The following is a 23,774-nucleotide window of genomic DNA, read 5'->3' on the forward strand; positions in this document are numbered from 1 at the left end:
CAGTCTGGCTCGGCTACAGCGCCAGTCACGTGACATGGTGTCATGTGACTGCACCTGTCCGTCGGTGTGTCTCCATTTGCCAGCAATTGAAGTCTGTAGCGCGGTCGTTATGGGTCTTTAGATATTGCCACTCCAGCAGCCTCCCATGCTGTAGAAATACAGTGCATAGCCTTAATATGTATGATAGCATGCATTGCCCTGTGAAGGTCACACAGTCAGCGCACTCGCAGAGACAAGATCATCAAGAGATAATCATACTGGTTCCGACTGCCTCTGGTGCGTGTTTCAAGACTCGTCCTTCTGGCTCACTCAGGTCTGTGTAAATCGGTGTTTATAAAATTTACAAATAATATTGTTGAGCATATTTAGTTTACAACCTGAGCCTCTAGCTCATTGCTTACCTTAGGCTGGTGCCCGCAGTGGGCTAAGCTCAGTTCACTTGTAGATCTTCCCAGACTAGCAGACATGCTGGCAGGCGGCAGCTTTGTTTTTTTCATTTCTGAGCTGCTTTCAGGAGAGAAGTAGCAACTACTAAATGCATGACCCCTTGCAGTGCTCTCTACTGTGGTGAGGAGGTCGTTGTGGCACTGCACAATATTGTTCATTTCCGCAACAGGCCGGTCTGACCTTAGGCGCCCTCAGCACCCAAGCCAGCGGCGAGCCTGCAATTGCCGGACCAGACCCATGGTCGTTGAGTGACAAACAATCTCTATTACCGAACCCCGTCCTCCAGTTACATGTGTTTGCTTTGGGAGCCCGGGGCTCAGTGTTTGTCCAGTCGGAGCTTGGCTGCGACGGACGGGGGAGCGCACAAGTTTTTAAGTGCGACCTCCAGCCAGCTGGAGCCCTGTTGACCACTTTTGAGCTCCTCTGCCAGGGGCCCTACTCCAGTATTGTTAAATGGGTCCCTGGAAGAAAAACGCTGCCTGAACAATAAAGACAGAAACAGCAGTCTGCCCAACAACTGAGCGTGACAGCACAAATATATAAAGCACCTGACAGTCTCTGCAGCATTTTAAAGACTAGCCCAGTAGTAAGTCAAGTGGCCATTCAGAGCTTTCAGGGGCATATTATCAAGAACGGTGTTAAAATTATCGCCGCTTTAAAGTGGCTATAATGGGCTTGATAATATGCCCTTGAGAATTCCAATAGAAGCCCATGTTCACACCAGAACATGGGCTTCTATTGGAATTCTCAAGGGCACATTACCAAGCCCATTATCGCCGCTTTAGCGGCAGTTTCCTGCCGCTAAAGCGGTGATAATTTTAACGACGATCTTGATAATTTGCCCCTCGGTTTGTTTTGGTGGTGGCTGTGATACTGTTAGTTAGGATTGGCAATAACAATAGGCCTGATGTGTTGTAAGTTCAGTCTGTTTCTCATGTGGGTTAGTGACCTTCCATTCCTGGTGCTCTGCAGAGTTTCTAGTTGCTCAAATGTGTGTAATATTTTATATTTATATGTTTCCCTCATCAAGAAAGTGTCACTCATAGTCATTGAATGTCACTCATAATTACACTGAAATTATGAAAATGTCACACATAAGCAATCTGAATCCTTGGCAGCAATGGTGAAGGCATCACAGTGTGCCATGTTCTGCCTGTGCCTGCTTATTTGCAGACATTGCTCCTTCTCCCTGGCAGCAATCCAATGGTCTTGGTCTTTCTGCAATTGCAACATTGACCTTGACATGCTTTTCAGATGCCTATTAACAGTCTTAATTTGATTGGTTTTCAGGTGCTGTACTGTGATGATGGAGATCTCCAGGCCACCAAACTCAGGAGAACTATCTGCCATATAGTCTGACACATTGTCATTGTGGATTGTTGCTGGTTAGACTCTAGGGAGTCTGGGTGTGCTGCCCACAGCTGTAGTTTTGATTGTCCCTCATTACCGTCCACAAAGTCTGATAGTGGTTTGATGGTTGCGCGCCTAGTATTTGGACTTGGAGTAATGGTTATAGGAGTTCCTATTATGCTGTCCTCCATTTCCATGTGTGTGTCAGTAGCTTCTTTAGCCTCAGTTTTTTCTGACACGTCCTAGATGTGATCTGTGGAAATGCATGTATGTAGTTAGTGTAAATAAATGATTAATACACAATATTGTTGTAACTGTGCTTCGTGTGTTTGTGACCTGTTTATGATGTACAGATATGTGTATTGTAGTCTTCAGCACACAATACAGCTTGTAACTTTGCTGTACTACAACTCTCAGGATGCATTACCAAGGTACAGCAACCATCTAAATGGAGCCTTGTTTGTTGAGATGTTTTACATTAAGAATTAAATAAATTATGTCATGTTAAGTATGCAAAGGGGAGTTGACTGGTGCATGCATGATTGGAGGTGTCAATGCCTGACACTCCCATTACACTTTCTGGTTCCAGTTACCTCTCGATCAGTGAGTCCATGGGAGTGGGTTTTTAGAGGGTCCACCACTTGCGCCATGACCATCAGCCATCCTGTTGGCCACTTTCTCTTTGGTGCATGATCTTAAGACATACCAATGTTTCCTTATCTCTGGTATGGTCCTCTGGGGATACCAAGGGAGTTCACCTTCTCCAGGATGCTGTTCCATATCTTGTTCTTCTGGGCCTCAGGAACAGTGAATGATGCAGTCCCAAAGAGCTGGTCCATATGTCACACACATTCTTTGGTTAGCTCCTCTAGCTCATTTTCAGAAAACTTCACCTTTCGCTTCCTGCTGCCTGCATCCTTGTCGATCTTCCTTGGACATGGTGTTGTCCAAGAATAGACATTCCCCTGCCAGTGTGCAGACAGGTGCACTTCTTCCTTCCAGCACCTTCTTAGGCTTCTGGGTTGTGGCCACACTCTGTGTTTCTTAACTACCTGGTCTGCCATCATCATACTGCATTCAGAATGTGACTTTTCCTAATTTGCGATTTCTTGTGAGAAATCGCAATTTTGCAATTTCTTAAATTATGATTTCCTAATTGCAATGGCGAATTTGTAGAAATCACTATTAGGGGAATCCACTGTTCCATAAATCTCCTTTTGCGATTCCCTAATAGAAATTTCTACAAATTCACTATTTGGATTTCGCAAAGCCTTACTTTTATACACATGGCCCCTAGTCTTTAATTCTGATGACATCCAGAAAATAACAAGACTGAAGCAAATAAAAAAACTAAAATATGTGTAAACTTAAACAATAAGTTCAATGCTATAATCATAAGAAAAAAAATGCTAAACTAAGTATGTCAATCACCAAGCATATACTAATTAGGTTTCTGCCATGATATGTCAGAGATGCATCAGTCACAGATATAGGGGCAGCCAACATGTGCCAGTCATGGCAAGCCCAATAACAGCTTCAAAATTACGCCACATGCCCAAACCCAAATATAATTTGAAGAGTCCCTCAGGCACACATTAGTAACATTAAAGGCGGTATCATTGAGAGTCCCAAATAGAGCATAGCAACACCAGCATCAATTAAAGCTTACACAAAACAGGGCTTTTAACAAAAGCAAGCCTTTTAAACAGGACTGCCTTGACTGCCACCTGCAGTATGAAATATTTCATCCCAAAAGTCCCACTATCAACCCATAGGGCTAGAAAGAATAGCAGCAAAGTGCTTACAACTTTTATTTACAGTAATTCTATGATTACAAAAAGACATGCAAGCCTTTTCTCATGTTGCCATTGCGAATATCTGTAGATGGAAGATTAAGGGCCAGATGTATGACGTTTTATTGCGGTCACAGAGGGGTTTCAGACCCCATTGCGACTGAAAAAAAATGAGTTGGCCTTGCACTATTACCATTTTGCGAGTCGTAAATTATTTGCAACTTGCAAAATAGGAATAGCGAGTTGCTATTAGGAAGGGACGTTCCGAGGGCGTCCTTTCCTAATAGCGAGTCCTCCAGGTATGTATGACTCTTTTGCGACAGCAATTGTGGTCGCAAAACAGTTGCAGTTTACGACCCTTCTCAGAAGGGTGGTAAAGCACTAGCAATTGGAATGCAGGGGAAAATATTTTTTAAGGGCAGGCAGTGGTCCCATGGACCACTACCTGACATTAAATTATGAAACAAAAACGTTTCTTTTTTAAATGCACCCCGTTTTTCTTTATGGAAAACGGGCTGCATTTAAAAAAAAACAGCTTTATTGAAAAGCAGTCACAGACATGGTGGTTTGCTGATACCAGCAGGCCACCATCCCTGTGATGCTGGCCATTCGCAATGGGGTCGCAAATTGGGAGTGGCTCATCAATATTGATGATCCTCACATTTTGCGACCCAATTGGGAATCGCTAACAGTGTTGTCTATGACACTGTTGTACATTGGATTTAGCGTCTCACAATTTGTGACTCGCAATTTGTCGCAAATTGCGAGGAGCTAAATCCAGTCGTCGTACATCTGGCCCTTAATCATTGTTTTTCTCACACAGTGGCATAATAAGCAATGATTACTCTGCTTGCATGTTTTTAGGTCTCGCCTGACCCAGCGTATGCGCTGGTCTGGCGAGACTTATTGAGAGGGCTCCAAAAAGTGCTACCAGGCCAGCCTAGAGCTACAGTGCATGTGCGCGGGCGCACGCGCCGCGCTTTACCGCGATTACTTTCACTTTCGAGGCCGCGCCCGCACGGCCGCTTTGATGTTTGTCCGTGATCGTAATCGCGATCACTTTCATTTTCGCGGCCGCATGGCCGCTTGGCATAGCCAATAGGTCTCGCTTTTGGGACCTTATAAGTATTTAGTTATGCAACTGTTGCATGGCTAAACACTTATAAGGTCCCAAAGGCGAGACCTATTGGCTATGCCAATGCTTGTTTTTAAATGCACTTGGGTATTACTAAAAAATAAATGTATCAATTCTCTTGCATAAAAAATGTTGTTTGTAAAATTCCCAAAAATAAAACTTGAGGCAACCAACTTTAAGGCTAAGATTCCAACAGCGTTAACAAACATTGAATGCAAATAAAAGTAATCTATCTTCAAGGATAACTCCATTGTCTACCTGTTTTGAATGTCAGACTCAACACTGCTCAATTTATCACTTGACTCTTCAAACTTTCGACTATAATTTGTCAATAAGAATGTGAATTCCAGTATTGGCTTGTAGTAAGAGCGGTTTGCCATCTACTGACTGTGTCTGACTCAATCCTTGCAAAAACATTATGTGGGATGTGGAAAACAAATTTGGATTACTATTCATGTCTCTATGCTGATGCATGACTGGAAACTAGTGGGGGAAAAAGCTAGCCCAGGAAGGAGATTTTCAGTCTTATTTGCATTTAACCATTTGTACGGTGCACCTTCTGTTATTGATATGGCAGAGCACCATACAGCTTTGATTCCTTCTCGACATAGTTTCAAGCATTTCATTAAAGACTGGAAAATGGCTCAATTTCTGAGTTGTAGTAAATACCAGGAAAGTTGTTCGATGTTTTGATATACGTAATTAGGTATGTTATACATTTGTAGCATGTGGGGGGTGTACTAGACAAAATACTTACACAATAAGTAAATAATTTGACTTGCGCATTGCTTGGCAGGTTTGCGTGAGTGAATTAGTTGGAAGTATTGGGTGGTGTTACAGAATCCTGGCTCTCATCTGATAGCTTATCAGGACTTTTTTGGGTGGATGATGTGAGTTTTCTTTAGATGTCTGTTAGACCTGGCACCATTGGTGTGGGTCTCCCTTCTATTTTTTCACTGTTGCCTCCTGTGTTTTTGCTATGTTTTTGTTGGTCTAGATGCTTTGGGCACTTTGCCACTGCTATTCAGTGCCAAAGTGCAAGTGCTCCCTATTGTAAAGTGTTGTATTTAATTAGTGACGCTGCTGAATACAGGCCCCAGCTAGGCCAGCAGGACACAAGGGTTCGCTCTCCTGCAATGGAATCTATAAGGAAGTTTATTAACCCTTAAGGGTGGTCCTACAATCCATACAACACCCTTCAGTATTGCATAGAGTAGCACACAGAACTTGCGTATACGGTCCCCTTTTATACACAACAGAGGGGCTCATAAGTGGGTGGATACAACATGAGGCAAGGAATGATACCTTTTATGGTCATTTTCGATACTGAATCAATATATGGGCGGAGCTGACATACTCCTTGAGCCCGCGAAAACATGGTCAAGCAAGGACTAACTGATAACAGATGTGGTCAAGCCTGGGCATGCGCCAGGCGGACAAAGGAACTATTTATAGACTGTCACTAGGCAGATTACAAGAGCAACTAACACGAAGATAGGACTCTTCTCGTGTTGAGCACGTGGAGACATGACAATACAAAATGGAGTCCAGACTTTAGTCAACATAACGGAAGAGACATGTTCTAAGGAAGGAGAATTCATGTCTTTAGTAAATGCTTAATCACATCGTCGTTTCAATTTACAACAGACGACCCTTTCAGCATTTACTGAAGACATCCGGTTTGTTAGGATAATCATCGTATATGTCAATTGTCATCATTTCCTCTACTTCTTTAGCTAAATGTTTCTGATAAGTGACATTGGCAATAGCTTTCTTATCGGGAATACAGAATGATACACATAAGGAACAGAGCAAGGGACCACATTGGACACAGATGCAACAAGAAAACAGAACTGCTACAATTATACAGAGACCAGTTAAAACCTTCCAACCCTAAGCAGTGATCAATGCCCAAAACCATCCAGAAAGGGACCAAGTGCCGTTTTCTGTATGGATTTCAGCTGCAATTTTATGCAACCTGTTGATGGCACTATAAACTGACGGCGTGTGGTCAGGGATAAACACACAACAACTACTTCCGATAATTTTACAAGCTCCACCTCGGTCAGCTAACATAACATCTAACACCATACGATTCTGCAATGCAACAATTCTAGTAATCTGCAATTCTTCCGTAAGATTCCCAAGAGCAGCAGCGGTTTGGTTTGTCACAGCCTCTACCACTCTTGTTAACCTTCGAACTTTCCTACTATTTAGGGCAGCTCCAACGAAGAAAAACAATCCTAAATTAAAATCAATATACTGCTGCAGACTAGTATCAGTCTGATCCACATCATCAATTGATAGAGTACGTTTATACCTATTTACAGTCACATTATTTAACAACTTCAAATCCTTATGATAGGATGCAGGTGCCAAAAATACAGGAGGCAATAGAAATGCCACATAACATACTCCGGACCAACCGGCTGGCAGACGGTAATAACCTTTATTTCCACATACGAAGTATGTATTATGGGATGCTAAGAAGGTACTGTTATTCAACCCGTCGATGTTTAGTATGGTAATGCAATCACTAACACCAACAGGAATATAACCCACACTCTGGACACACAGGTCCGCTTGAGCTTGTGCCACTTGAATCACAAATCTGTCTTTTCCCACAGTGTCTCTGGTGTTCGTGAAAATATAAGGAATCGATTCATTGTCTGGTCGATACTCTTCCCATTCCCAAATTGTCCCATTCGCTTGCGGATATCCATCTTTATCCTGATGACATTCTTTATTGAGTCTGAAGAGTAATCGTCCCACTGTGGGTTTCCGGGTGGCAAAAAGCAAAGTGTACCATGCTCTACAAGAGCCATTATGAGAGAAAGGAAGAGGTATGAATGGCGTTCCTCCTTTCTTCTGATGAGCTGGCATCATACCACATATCCAACAGTTCGTAGCATTCGTGGCAACGTGGGTATGATGCAACATCTGGATGAAAGTATTATTCAAATAAGACTGACGATGCTTCAATTCTTGATACGGAAGGGTATAGAAGTAGTGCTCCTCAGGCACTGGAGTGGTCAACACAAGTAACTTTCGAGCAGGAGTCACATCCTCCACAAACCATGTGGTTATCCCAACAATAGCTACTGTGAGCATAAAACCTGTTGCACAAAGGATTTTCTTTTTCTCCATGTCAGAGTACAGAATCAATATCTTCCTGAAACTAAAAGGTTTGTCAGAACTCTTCCCCTTAGGCAGCGGTCGATTTCTTCACCAACGGGCCAAGACGGGTGTCGCTACACTAATGCAGGGCTGATCCCCCCCCCTTGCCTCATTGGCTCTCCGTTTCACTAACCCAAGGGCCGTTCTGACAACATGTCCTGATACTGAAGAATTCACTTCCTTGGCCTGAGATGATATCGCTTTCCTCCAGGAGTCGCGTGGTCCAGAAAGAGCTCCTCAGCGTCGTTCGGTTCCACAGCACGGCCTTTCTCTGTGGTCAAAATCTCTCGTTGATCAGTCAATACAGCAGGCTCCACCAATCCGGGCGGTACTTTGCGGCAGTGCAGGGAATGGATCCAATTCTTTCTGTTGGAAACTCGCACAGCCGTCCTCGTTGCAAGTAGGACCTGCTCAGGACCCACCCATCTCGGCTCCAAGCTGTTCGTCCTGTCAAAGATCTTTACCATGACATGGTCGCCAGGCCGGAGACTATGTCCTTCACCGGTGGACCGATCAGGGAGCGCCTCCCGGACCTGTTGATGAATAGAAACCAAGTTATCCGTTAACTGTGCCAGATAATCATTCATCATTACACAAGGTACATCATACACAGTCTTAGGTTTGGGTGGACCCCAAATATTCATTGGGCGTCCAAAGACAATCTCGTACGGTGTAAGACCGGTTCGAGAGTGCGGTACCGATCTAATTGACAGTAACGCCAGCGGTAAAGCATCTGGCCAAGTCAAGGACGTCGAAGCTTGAATTTTAGCGATCTTGAGATTCAGTGTACCATTATACTTCTCGACTAGTCCCGCAGATTGAGGGTGAAACACTGCGTGGAACTTCTGGGTGATGCCCAGACCCTTCAAAACATACTTTATAACATCCGCTATAAAGTGGGGTCCGTTATCACTCCACAGAAGTCTACAAACGCCATATCGAGGGAAGAACTCCTTCAACAGCATCTTGGCGGTAGTCATTGCAGTATTGTCTTTCGTAGGGTATGCCTCAACCCATTTGCTAAAGGCACAAACCACTACTAGAACATACTTCAAATTGTTACAGCGCTCAAGCTGGATGTAATCCATCTGCAAAACCTCAAAGGGTGCAGTAGGTGTTACAAATCCTCCTGCTGGAGTTCGAGTACCCTTTCCTGGGTTGTACCTCAGGCAGATCATACAGGTCTGCACCACTCTCTTTGCCGTGCTAGCAATCTCTGGATGCTCCCAGACTTGGGTAAGCAATTTTACAATTGCGGAAGCTCCAACATGTGCTAGCCCATGTGCCATCTGAACCATAGGTTGTACAAAAGCCGTGGGTAATTTCCATTTATCCATCTGCTTATTTCTCCAGCAACCCTCATCATCCAATTCTCCCTCACTGGACCATTGCTCCCGTTCTTTATCAGAAGCGGTCCTCTGTATCTCTCGCACTTCTTCCTTCGCATCGTGCCATCTTTCTACTTGCGACTTCACTACATACATGGCAGTAGCACCGGGCTGCATCGCAGTCTCCCGTGCCACCCGGTCTGCCAACGCATTCCCTTCTCCAACTTTATCGACTACTTTCCTATGGGCGCTACATTTAACTATGGCAATTTTCTTCGGATATGTCAATGCAGTTAAAAGATTGTGAACTAACTCCCCATGCATTATTTGTACTCCATGTGACGTTAAAAACCCTCTCTCCTTCCAGAGCAGGCCGAAATCGTGCGCTACTCCGAAGGCATACCGGCTATCTGTGTAAACATTCACACACAATCCTGTACTGAGCTCACATGCTCGTGTTAATGCTATCAGTTCCGCTGCTTGAGCTGATTTCTGTGGTATGCGTGCTGTCTCCACTATTGTTTGCAGTGTGGTAATTGCATACGCTGCTGAAGTCGTACCATCTGGTAGCTTCAGGCATGATCCGTCCACCCACAGTTCTCCATCTACATCTGGAAAGGGCGTATCCTGGAGATCAATACGACCCTTTGTTTGTTCCTCAGTCACAAGAATACAATCATGTGCTTTCCGTGCTTCAGACTGAGTCTCGGGGTATGGCAACAACGTGGCCGGATTTAACATTACGCACCTCTTTAACGTAATATGAGGAGCCAAAAGCGTCAGCTCATATCCCGTTAAACGGGCACTGGTCAAATGCTGCGTCTTTGTCTGATTAAGCAGGGCATCAACAGCATGGGGGACTAATACCAACAGCTTATGAGATAACACAATTCCCTCGCTTTGGCGTATTGACACAGCTGTCGCCGCAACCGAGCGAAAACAACCAGGCAATGCTCGGGCAACAGGATCAAGTACAGCCGAAAAATATGCACAAGGGCGCTGCTTGTCGCCGTGCATCTGCACTAAAACTGATAATGCACATCCATCTTTCTCATGCACATACAGCGAAAAAGGTTTGGTATAATCAGGAGTCCCTAACACTGGTGCTGAACAGAGGGCCTGTCGCAATTTCTGGAAGGCAGTGTCACACTCATTCGACCAAGGAAGCGGAATAGGTGTGTCTTTTGTCAAAAGAGCTAACAATGGCTTAGCTATGTGTGAAAACCCTAGTATCCATTGCCTACAAAACGAAACAAGACCCAAAAATGCACGCACGTCCTTCTGCGTGGACGGCGTCGGCGTGTCCAAAATTGCTTGGACACGATCTGGTGTGAGTGCACGCCCCTCCTTAGACAAAAGGTGACCCAGATAAGTCACCCTTTGTCTACAGAATTGCAACTTTTTCCGAGATACTTTGTGATTGTGGGATGCCAAAAAGGAAAGTAAAGACAACGTACTCCTTTCACACAACTCCGGAGTGTCGGCCGCCAGCAAGATGTCATCGACATATTGAATGAGGGCGACACCCTCGGGCAGAACAAAGGAATCCAATTGTCTTTTCAAAGCTTGACTGTAAATGCTAGGGCTTTCTGTGTAGCCCTGAGGGATTCTACAAAATCGGTAAGACCTATTATTTAGAGTGAAACCAAAAAGATATCGACTATCGGGATGAATAGGAATTGAAAAGAAGGCCTTTTTCAAATCAATAACTGAAAACGTGGTCGCCGTAGGCGGGACCAAAGTAAGCAACGTCGTGATATCAGAAACCACTGGGTACTGAGGTATCACGATCTTGTTCACTTCTCTCAAGTCAATTATAAACCGATAGACTTTAGCATCCGTATCCTTTTTCAAAATGGGTAGAATCGGGCTATTACAGACGTTGTAGGGAACTTCTTCCACTACTCCCACCTTAATCAAATCCTGCACAATCTGTATAAGAGCCTCTTCCCCCTCCTGCGAAATACGATACTGTGGAAGGCGTGGTAACACCGCCCCCTCCTGGACACTAATGTGAACAGGCGGAATCACCATCTGTCCCACATCAGTATCCGAAGTGGCCCACAAAGCACAAGGGAGGGTAGCTAACACAGCATCTTCTGCAACCACACACATCCGTTCAGACCGGGGGTAATTGTCATTTAATATCACCCGCACTCCAGCAGGGGAGCAGCGGATCGTAGCTCTGAAGTGCTTTAACATATCAAGGCCCATAATGTTGTCCGGCGTGTTCGGGGCAAGCAAAAACGGACAGGGTGCAGAAAAAGAATCAACCTGAAATGTGAGGGGCCGCGAAAGAGGGCTTCGGGAGAGTGTACCATCAAACCCTACCGATGTAACCATTAAGCCAGATGGGGGAGCCCTCGGAACCAATTGTTTAGACAGCGCACTACGAGTCGCTCCTGTATCCACTGGGAACTGATCAGTAGAACCCAAAACCTCAGCTGATACGTAAGGACCCTTCTGATCAACCGGCACCTCAACTGATTCTAACCCCCATCCAACGCATTCCTATGCATGCTGAGAATCATGGTACCCAGAGCGATCAATCCCCGACACTTGATACTGGTTTTGTCGATCGAAAACATTAGGCCTATCTCGTTGCTGCCCGGCAGGGTCAAAACGAGCGTGATCGTTAGAATTCCCTCTAAAATTCGAGAAAACCCCTCTACCTCTCGGGCCACCCTGATTGTGTCCCTGACGCGAAGCATGCAACGCCGGGCAATCCCTGGCCCAGTGTCCCGATTGCTTACAATACGCACATTGATTCCTATTCAAATCAGATCGGCCCGAGGGAGGACCATAAAATCCTCCCCTACCTCTATTGACACCCCGGCGGGGCGGACCATATACTTGCGCTAACATCACCTTCGTTTTTAAATCCTTCGATTTCTTCTCCTCCTGTCCCTTTGCTTCTTGCTCCTGGCGCTCATAATACTGAGCTATAGTCAGGAGGGCTGTCGGGGTCGCAGTGGACCAAGAACTTTCACTCGCTTTTAGGCGGGCTGCGATCGCCGGTAGTAAATTCGCCACATATTTATCAGCAAAGAGGTGTCGACCCGTATCATCCGTAAGTGACTGACCACTAAAATCATGAAACGTCTCCTCAAAGCGCGTAAAGAAATCTGCAACTGATTCATCAACTTTCTGCTTACACGAAGCTAGCATATTCCAGTCAATCTTTTTAGGGGGGATGATTGTCTTCAACTTAGTCAGAATAGCAGCAGGGAGATCTAAGATAAGCTGAGGTGGTTTCTGCACGGGCTTCCTCTCCCTATCCTCATCCTCAAGCTCAGACCACCGAGCCTTAAAAGCGGCAACATCGTCCACCTTCCGCACAGATCGCCACATATCTGGTGGTAAAATAAGCCCAAAGAACAAATCTATATCTGCTAAGGTCATAGTACAAGAATTCAAGGCCCCCTCGACTTCTTCGTAAAAGGCCGCTGGATTCTTGCGGGGATCAGGCAACGCATTCTTTAATGCCATGACGTCAGCCCTGTGCCAGGGAGTATAAACCCAATTATACACAAAATATCCCTTAGCATCGGCGGAGGTAATATCCGAGCTAGTCCCCGCTCCTTTAGGAGGAACATACAAAGGCGCCGCCTCTCGCATTGGTTTAGCATGCACTAGGTCGCTCTTATCTGACTGAGAGGTGGATGAGTGGCCATCTCCGGTATGCGAATCCGACTGCTTCTCCTCCTCAGCTTGTTGGCGTGCTGTCTCTTTAAGGTCCCTCACCGCGTCCCGCAACGTAAACAGCCGCCGGACCGCATCAGGCGCCTTAGAGGGAGAGAAAACACCATTACGCAATGCTTTAGCATCTAATGCCACATCGTCGGGCTCAAAGACACTGGAATATTTCCGGAAAGCAGCAATCACTTCCTCAGAAAAGTGGCCCAAAAAATAAAACTTTTCTCTATCCTGCCACAACTCCCAGGAATTCAACAACTCAGCAAGGGATAACTTGCCCTTAAGTGCACGATAGGAAACTTGCCGAAGCTCACCCATTCGCTCAGTCGATAACATGGACCGCGTGTCTACCTTACCCGAACCCGATCCAGAATCTTGTGGCCTCGGGGCAGACGCGCCGACATAAGGGGGCGGAGAACGATCTAATAAATAAAAATCATCGTCAGGATTATTAAGGACAGGATAAAATGATTGACGAACAGCATATTGACCCGAGACTTGCAACCGACGCTCTTTCTCTTGTCTCTCCGCCAGTTCTCTTTCCTCCCGACGCTTTGCTTCCTGTGCTCTCACATGATCATTCTTCCGTTGCTCTTTATCAAACAGAGCTTTCTCACGTTTCTCTCGCTCACGCACTTCTTTCACCCATAATCGCACACATTCAAACATGTCTTGACGAGCACGCCGCTTACACATACACTGTTCCACATACTCAATCTTACGCATATCAAATGACCCATACAACGGCCACCGTAACTCAGGATCCTTTCTGGTATATTTCCTCCATACTGTGCTGTACATTATGGAAGAAAGACCATGCTTCACATACATATCCCTATTAGGAGTCCCCTCTGGGGGGGCTGGAGCAGATTCCTCGAGGTTTAACCGGTTTCCAAAGCAGCAGCACCACTTACGGAGTGCGCTAAAAGCAGGCATGCTCAAAAATAATGCAAAATATGCAGTATTATCAAAAAATGGCACTTAAACGTTGTGCCGTTCAAAGTTACACAGTTCCGGAGAAATATCTCCACATTACCTGCCTATATGTGTTGCAACGCATATATTCTCACAATAGCCAATACAAGATATGACCGGTCATCACAAATCAAACTCAAATAGCCAAACCAGGCTTCAAAAAACTCGGAGCAAGTACCGTACAACGGTTCTTACCAATCAAGAGTCCAGATTCCAACTGCCAAGCTCCAAAATTCGCCCAAACGGCTGTCACGGCAGGACCGACAGAAGAGGTCTCAGTCGAGGACCGGCGCCACCCAGATGGTCAGCTCGGAAGGGAAGGAAGAAAAACCTCGGGATGCCAGGACTAAAGTGCCTCTGGCAGTGATCACATCCCCGGCCAAATTCCTCACCTTCGTCGCGACCAATCCTTCGAGCATCCGAGTCGCCGATGAGCCCAACGTTGGGCGCCAATTGCTGAATACAGGCCCCAGCTAGGCCAGCAGGACACAAGGGTTCGCTCTCCTGCAATGGAATCTATAAGGAAGTTGGCACGGAAACTGCAAAGTACAAAGACAAAGTTTATTAACCCTTAAGGGTGGTCCTACAATCCATACAACACCCTTCAGTATTGCATAGAGTAGCACACAGAACTTGCGTATACGGTCCCCTTTTATACACAACAGAGGGGCTCATAAGTGGGTGGATACAACATGAGGCAAGGGATGTTACCTTTTATGGTCATTTTCGATACTGAATCAATATATGGGCGGAGCTGACATACTCCTTGAGCCCGCGAAAACATGGTCAAGCAAGGACTAACTGATAACAGATGTGGTCAAGCCTGGGCATGCGCCAGGCGGACAAAGGAACTATTTATAGACTGTTACTAGGCAGATTACAAGAGCAACTAACACGAAGATAGGACTCTTCTCGTGTTGAGCACGTGGAGACATGACAATACAAAATGGAGTCCAGACTTTAGTCAACATAACGGAAGAGACATGTTCTAAGGAAGGAGAATTCATGTCTTTAGTAAATGCTTAATCACATCGTCGTTTCAATTTACAACAACTCCATGATTGGCTTATTTGATTTACTTGTCAGACCCTAGTACAGTGCACCAAGTGTGCCCTGGCCTGTAAATCAAATGCTGCTGGTGGAGTTGCAGTACTGATTGCGCTACCCACAGAAGCAGCTTTTAAAATGTGTCTCAGGCCTGCCATTGCAGAGCCTGTGAGCAGTCTGGGACTGCCATGTCGACTTGGCAAGTGCACACACTTGCCAGTCCCTAAACGTTCCCTTTTCTACCTGTTGGTCACCTCTAAGGTAGGCCCAGGGTACCCTTATGGGCAGGGTACATTTTATGTGAAATGTAGGACATGCCCTGATGTGTGTGGCTTGTCCTGATAGTCAATTACAGCCAATTTCGTTTTTCACTATTGCAAGGCTATCTGTTCCCATAGACCAGAATTGGCAGTTTGATTATAACATCTTATAATCATAACTGACCCTAGGAACAAGATAGGAAAATGAAGTTTAGTATGCCTGAACTCAGAATTTTAAAATAGATCTTTTAGTGAAGGTGGTTTTTACATTCTGTGTTAGAAAATACTACTTTCAGAAAATAGGTATTTTTTTGCCTAACCATCCAGCATGCCTCTGCTAGGTTTGTGTATTCCATGTCTGGTTTGTGAGTGACAGGGGGCTTGACAGAGCTTTGGCTCCAGCAGTCTGATGGTTCAGGGCTGGGCTGAATAGGACCTGCATTGAATAGATAGTGGGGGGATGGTGATTTCCTTTCACTGACCTGAGCCCTCATAGAATAGAGAGTAGGGGGAGGAGATTTCTTTTCAGATACCTGGGCAAGGTCTGCTTTCAACAATGCTGTCTCCACCTCCTGCCAAGAAGCTGCACAGAACTTGTTTTGGCTGGGCACAGGCACCCTCTGCCTTCAGAGGACAAATGATTTACTGGTATAAATATTGGGACCCAGACCCCAGAACTTTAGATCACTTCTGGGAATCAAGACAAACCTTTGCCAAGGGGAAGAACCAAGAAAGCTGAAGGAGGAGACTGCCCCTGTGCTGTGCTATTTCTGGGGTTGGCCTGCAGTGGTTACTTTATTTGCCAAGGAAAGGAGAAGAGGACTTTTGTGAACTTTTCATCATCTTGAAGAAGAATCTCCAAGTGCTTGAAGTGTACTTGCCTCCTGACTGAAGTCTCAGGGATACAAGACTTCACCACCAGCTCCCCTGAATTTCCTTGTTGGGAATTCTACCTGCAGAAAAGTGCCTACTGTTGTTTGGGCCCTCTGAGAAGACTGCGTGTCGCTGGAAGCTGGAAGTGCAACGCAAGAGGAAAAGAGTGTAGCCGCCATAGCAGTTGCCGTCGCATCGCTGAAGCAGCATGCTGCCACAGCTGTTCGCCGTTGCATCACCGACGAAGCGTGTCGCATCAATGGAGAAGCGTGTCGCCGCCGCAGAGGTTGCTGTCCCATCACCAGAGAAGTGTGTCGCAGGGCCTGTTGTGGCTCAGAAGTTACCGAGTCTGACGCATGGCCATTGGGCATGCACGCATTGCATCCAACATTGTCACATCGCACCAAAGACGCCATATTGTTGCATCGCACCAGATCGTCTCATCGCATCGAGGAGCCATCCTGTCGCATTGTAACCGGAACACAGTAGGAAACCGACGCATCACCTCCTCTCTGGTAAGGAACCAAGGCATCTCCTCCCCTGCGCTGCAGTGAGGAACCAACGCATCACCTCCCACGAAGCAAGGAACCGACGCATCACCTTCCCTGTGACCCTTTTGTTTGTTTTGCGTGATGCATTCAAGGTACTTTGAGAGTAAAGTGACACATTTACCATCTACATTGAACTAAAGCTATTTTCTACCATTTTAAAGACTTATTTTTGATTACAGTATTGTGGATTTTTGTCGTTTGGTCTTGTGTTAAGTCTAGTAAAGATTACTTATTCTTCTAAACTGGTGTTGTGTCCATTTGTAGTGTTTTCACTGTATTACTGTATGTGTTCACAAATTCTTTACACACTGCCTCTGAGATACGCCTGTCTGCTCATGCCAAGTTACCAAGGGGGTGAGCAGGGGGGTTATCCAGGAGTGTACCCCCCTTTCCCTGACTACAAGCAAGGGCCCCTAGTTGGTCAAAGGTACCTACCTCGGCCAACTAGAGACACCCATTTCTAACAATGTCTACAGCTGTTTAATGGTTTGTGTTGTTGATATGAGAGAATGCTGTTTTGGACACACTGATATGCATGTATTTGGTACATCTATACAGTGTTGGATGCCAATAAGTTGTTCTGTTTAATGCATTGTGTTAATTGTTCTTGTGTATTGTTATTTAACTGGTAGGACGTTTGGGAGCAGGTAACCAGCCAGGTATGTGTTTCCTGCTTGAACAAAGTTCTGCCCAATGTGTTCTGTAGAAAGTTGTGTTGCTTTTGAGTTATTTCAAACATTCAACACGATATTTATAAGGGGTGAAAATTTTGCCTGAAAGGACTTAGGACAGTTAAGAGACCTCTGAAATTAGGGAAAAGATATTGGAGCAACTTTGTGAATTGATTTCTTTCTCTCTCCAAGGTATCCAATATGCTTGTTTATTATTGATCTTAATTAGATTGTTGTGCCACAAAGATGACTGCAAGAAGTTGCTGTGTTGTATGGTAACCAGGGGACAGCAGTATTTAAACAAACTATATGTGTGTTTAGAAAGTGGAGAAAGTGTAAGAGAAGAATGTGAGGAAAAAGAAATCACCACTTGAAGAGAAAACAGTTTCAACAATTATTTCTCAATATGAAGAAATAATGGCTAAAATGGGGAAGAATTCTTCCATGAGGACAGAAGGCTTTATGTCAGAGCCATTTTCCTGTTAATTTATCTTGGGCTTTGATAAAGAGATTATTTTTCCCCAATAAAAATGAAGAAAGGAGTGAATTAGTCTTTTGTAAATAAGACCAAGTAATATTCAAAAGGAGCTTGGATATAATTGTTAATATAATCGGAGTAATCATCATTTTAATTGAGCCATGACATCCCAACCAGGTGGAGGATTCCATGAAGAAAACAGTGTTTCAACTTTAGTCAACCTTCATTTAGATTAATGTCAACAGATTCTCTGATGGAGTGTGTAAACCAGATTCTCAATATTTAAGCTTAGAAAAATTCCATTGAAACCCAGAAGAAACAAAGGAGTGCTTAAGAAAAAATGTGTTGAGCGGAAACATTTCTTTCTTGATAGCATTAGCTTTGTATCCTGAAATAGAGGAAAAGGCAGACATTTCGGTATGTAAAGCTGGTATGGAACTGTCTGGATTTGGAATGCAAAAGAGAATATCATCAGCAAATGCTGTTAAATTTAATTGCTAATCTCCAAAGAGAAAATCTGATATCAATCGGTTAATATGAATTCAAGAAAGAAAAGGTTCAAGCACCAGTACAAATGATAATGGAAATGAAGGGCGTCCTTGAGAACCTATTGTTTGAAGTTTAAAGTAATGGGAGGGAGGAAGATTTTGGAGAATTATATAAAAAAGAAATGCAAGAAGTCATTTTAGGGCCAAAGCCATGCCAGGCTCTGAGCAAAAAACTCCAATCAATCCTAACATAAGCTTTTCCTGCATCAAGAGATATTGCTGCCAATGGGTGTTGAATTAGAGAAGATTTGTTTAACACATTAAAAAATAATTTTGTATTTTCTGTAGTTAATTATATAACCTGATTGCATGCTTCCAAATAATTTTGGCAAGAGGGGTTCTAGACATAAAGCTAGTGTTTTGGCAAATAATTTATAGTCATCATTCATAAGTTAAATTGGCCTGTATTTTTACAATGGGCAGGAAAATTATGAATGAAAGAATTTGTAGATCTTGGAATGTGCTCATAGCAGTAGTGGTGCTTCCTAATCTCAAGATAGTTCCCCAATAGTTTCCTTACTTTATTACGACCTCCATATTAACGAGCGCTGCTTTTAAGTAAGAAGGAGGAGGCAATATTCATTTACGATTTCATTAAAAAGTAATTTTGACCTCATAAAATACTTTAAGGCAACGTCAGATTTAGATGAGTAACATTTATGTTTCAGATTTTTGATAGTGGAAAGTAAATACTTGCATTCTTTATCAAAATGTTTCTTCTTCATAACCACAATATCAGTAATAAACCCACAGGCAGTATCTTTAAACATTTCTCAAACGAGTTAAGGTGAAATATCAGGATCATTATGAATTTACAAAATGTCAGCAGTGAAGGAAACAAAAAGAAAAAGAAAAAGTAGCATCTTGTGACAAAGAATTAATAAATGGCCATCTACCCCTTCTGGGTTGAACTGGTATTAAGTGCAAGTCATTAATCATTGGGGCATGATCTCAAAGCAAAAGGGGACCAAAAGTGGTGTCAACAATATTTTGGGATAAATGTTTACTAAGAAAATTGTGAATTAATCTAGTGAGTGAGCTGGGGAGTAAAAAGAATATTCTTTTGATGAGGAATTACAGAGTCTCCATTAATCAATCAGAGTTCCTTGGGAGATGGTTTAACAAAACTGTTTATGCATTTATTTGAAATGAATGAGAATGGAGATTTTCAATCGAGAGTGGGATCCATAATCTGTTTGAATTCACCACCTAAAAAACAATCTTCAGCATACTGTAATTATTTTATTGAAATGTCAGACCAAAAATGACAACCAGATTGTATGAGGCCATAACCATTAACAAGAGTTAAAGGAATTTTATTAGTAATAGATTTAACAATAATCCAGCTATCTTTTTTATCAGATTCTTGAGAGACAATTGTGAAATAAAACATTTCTGACCTAATATGATTACACAATTTTTCTTATTGGATTTTGAAGAAACTAAAACTAAATCTACCTAACCACGTTTGAGTTTTAAAGCATTGCGTTCTATGAGATGAGTCTCCTGTAGTAAAACTAAATCAGGACCATATTTGGCTAAATGAGATATAATTTTCTACCTTTGGATATGATTATTAAATTCTTTGTCATTCCAGGAAATTCCCTAAACATAAAAACAAATTTGTGCAACTTGAGAGGTGTTGAGCAGAAACAAACAAACCAGAATGCCTATGATAACAAAGAAAAAGAGTAGCCTACAGAGAAAGAGACACAAAGGAACGAAAACATGAGGAAAAAGTAAAAGAGAAGAGAAAAGAAAAGAAAAGTCAAGAAAAGAAAAGAAAGAAGGGGTGAAAAGAGATGAAAGAAACAGAATGAAAATAGAGGCAAAGAGACAGTACCTGTCAAACAACAATGAACAAAAAAGTTGAGATAAATGACAGCAAAAGATATAGACGGCCCATCAATGGAGCAAAACGCTCCAATAACGGAGTGCATTGAGGCAAATGTGAAGAGAGAAAGACTAGTTACAATTAACAATCCTTCATAATGAAAGTAAAGGTTAGAATACAGTAAATATCTTTAACAAGAGTAAAACCATATATTGGAACATAACTGAACCTAAAGTTAATGACAACAAAGAAAATTAAGACACCAACAACCTATAATAATAGAATATTTTAACTCTTAGAAGGACCAGAAGAGTCCATGGTATCAGAAGTATGAGTTCTTTGAATGTTCTTGAGATCTGAAGGATTAGCATAGGTAATGGTTTTATCATGACATGTCACTTTTATTAGACATGGGTGAAGTAATCCATATCCAGTACCTAGATGGCAAAGTTGCAGACAAAGTTTAAGGAACTCCTTTCTCCTGGCTGTTACTCTGGAAACATATTGAGTGAGGAGCATTTTCTTTTCAGATATTAATAGTTGTTTCTGGGACTTTGTTGCATTGAGATTTTTCAACAGTTCAATGAACTTCAGAAATAAAATAATAACTCCTTTAGGGTTAGTTCAAGGAAATAGATGATTGAGGATGGTTACCCAATCTGTGTGCTCTCTAGGATTTACATGTTATAAATATCAGTGTTACATGTAGTCCTGCAAGTCTAGTTTTTCCGGTGCACATGCATGGCATGATGGAACAGCAGTGTTTATATAGTTTTGTCTCTGCAAACGTGAATTCAATGCCATTTTGATAGTGTACATTTTAAGATTACAAATCCACGTTCGCAAAGCAGGTTTTAGGACATAAACATATTTGGAAAGTGTGTTCTAAATGTTTTGTAATATTTCATAGCATTATACCTGTAGTCTTTAAAGCAATGATACTGTACCATGTCATACTGTGATAGCCACAATTTCTCACCGATGATGTGGCTGAATTATATATCATTACTTTCTTGTGCTCATTGCAACGTTGAGTTTGTTTGTATTTACATGAACCGTGCTCATCATGGTGAAACACTGGGCAAAAGCAATGCAAATTGAATATGAATTGAAATAAAGTGTTAAATTACACTGCAGCTAAACACAAACAATCAGCCATCCGCCTGGAGCTTCACAGACTAAATGGTTTTGTTGGGGCTGGCAGCAGCTATTGAGAACTTTATGTAAACCACCAAGATAATCTGTGATGCAACTGTAGAAGTGTGAAAATCAAACACAGAGACTATATGTGGGTTGTGCCAGCTTCTATGAAAAAGGGTAGTCACTGAATTAGAAGATCTTGATGAATCTAGACCATCAGCAGCCAATACAATATCTTCACATTCCCAAGACCTACCAACTTGTAGAGGATAGAGCTGAACTTCTACAGAGACCATGGAATTATTCACCAAAGCATTCTATTCTTATAATCACTGTTGTAATTTAATACAGATGTGGGCAAACACTGTTTAGCATGCCTCATGTTCAAACACATTAATGTCTTTTTGTTTCCCACTACAATCATTTTCAAGTACAATAAAATATGCAAAACGAAATAATGGCAATAAAACTGTTTTAACGAAATGTATTTACTTGATGTGACAATCCAGGGGCCATGCTTCCCTAATGTAAGAATGGCGTCCAAATATAAGAGAGATCAACATCAATGAAGTTAAGACAGTGAGATTGAGCTCACATATGTTTCGGTATACTGCGAAAGGTGTATGGAAAAAATGAAACATAAATTGTTGATGACAGAATAAGAATTGAGAAACAAGTAGCACATATCCATCAGAAAAAAAATCCTCAATTCCTCAGTGAGCTTCTATGCCTTTTACTACTTTCTACAGATATTGCTTTTCGTGGCCATCATTCTCATCTTCACTGCCAACGTCCTCAACATCTTGTGGCATGGTTACTTTATATTGTGTATGGAAAACAAGGAGAGAGCAAGGGAAATAGGGGTTACGTCCTTGTCCCCAATACAATACTATGTTTAACAATCGCTGTTGTGGTAAGCACTTGAACCCATTAGGTTTGTTTCAAAGACCCCTCACACACCAACCTAGTTGGTGTCATGCTTCATCATTGGGGTCCCAACCGGGTGGCCGAATGTCCCCCGGTTCTGCTACAACGCCTGATTACAACGGAGCTGGTGTGGTGTGATTGTGTGAAGTGTTGTGAAAATTAAAAATATCTCTGAGAATCCTTGCCTGTGGAATTAATTAATCGCGGCCCAGGATATGAATAAAAATATGCGATGCAACTACTAGAGAGTTATTACCCTTAGTTGACTAGATAACGTGGTCTACATGCTTCAGCCCGGAAGGTTGATAAGGTGGGCTTTCTTCAGGACCGGGTGTGTGAAATAGTGAGTGGCAAGAGTGAAATGGTGAAGTACCTACACACGCACTAAGGTTTGTGGCAGTAGGGTCAGCGTAGTCACAGTTGGGTAGAGAAAAGGACAAGACAAGACACATATAGTAGCAACCTAAAAATGCAATCTTAAGAAGGTGCCGCAGTCATTGTCTCAGGTAAGTGACTACCACAGTGATTTAATACATAGCCGTGATTAGGTGGCGGTGCATGCTGCTGATGGCTCATGGTGTGCACAGGGGCTATAATATAACATGCAGCGAGGGACTCCAGGCTGAAGTTTATGCAGCGTTGCCGGCATGTCGTCATGGGTGATAGTGTGTATAGGAGGATAAAAATCACAGAGCCAATGTGTTAACCCTGTGAGGCCCTTGGTTGCTAGGAGTGCGCTGTGCTAGGCAAGGGGTGACCACACGTGTAAAATAACTTGCGGTGGTATAAGGTGGTATAAAGGTATTAAAAAGAACTAGATTGCCAACATGCAAAAATAAAGCTTATATCTCATAGTTACACTAGATTTAAGTTTTAGGCAGAGATTCGAGGCTCGTGAGGGGTCTCCATCCGACTTTTTACAGGTAGTCCCACTCTAAAGAAATGGAAAGAGGGAGATACGGTGAGCACTGATGTCCGTAAGTTCTCCAATGCCTCGGGTTAGAATAACAGAAGCGCAACCTTACTTGATTTAGATGAGTATCCCACTAGTAAACTGCTGTGGTCTCCCATAGTCCTGGCTGGTGAAGACCGCTAGTGTGCTTGTGGCTTATAAGCTGGCAGGCCCAGTCAGATATGTGCGGGACTGAACATCCCATCGAGTGAATAGTGTTACCGGAACTGGTGCTGCACATGCACGCGCATGGGGTGCCAAACGGTAGACAGGAAGCAAAGGAGCGGGTCCATTTCGTAGTGGCCATCTTGGGATGGTCCTGTTAAAGAGCTACAAGGCTGTGTGTTGCCTCCGTTAAAGGGTAGACTCAGTAAAATCTACGTGCAAAAAAATAAAAATAATCATCGTCACCAATGCGCCTCGCATCTTCCTGGAAGATGCTACCTTCCGCAAAGACTGGGCCCAGATAACTTGGTCATGCACACGCGACTGGATCATCCTCATCATTCAAACAGCAAAACGCCTCTCGGATACAGTTCTAATTGAAATCCAAGCAACTGAGGCTCATTTCAAAACAACGTTGACCTAATTT

Source organism: Triturus cristatus, chromosome 8, assembly GCF_964204655.1.
Source record: "Triturus cristatus chromosome 8, aTriCri1.1, whole genome shotgun sequence".
In the NCBI taxonomy this organism is placed as follows: domain Eukaryota; kingdom Metazoa; phylum Chordata; class Amphibia; order Caudata; family Salamandridae; genus Triturus; species Triturus cristatus.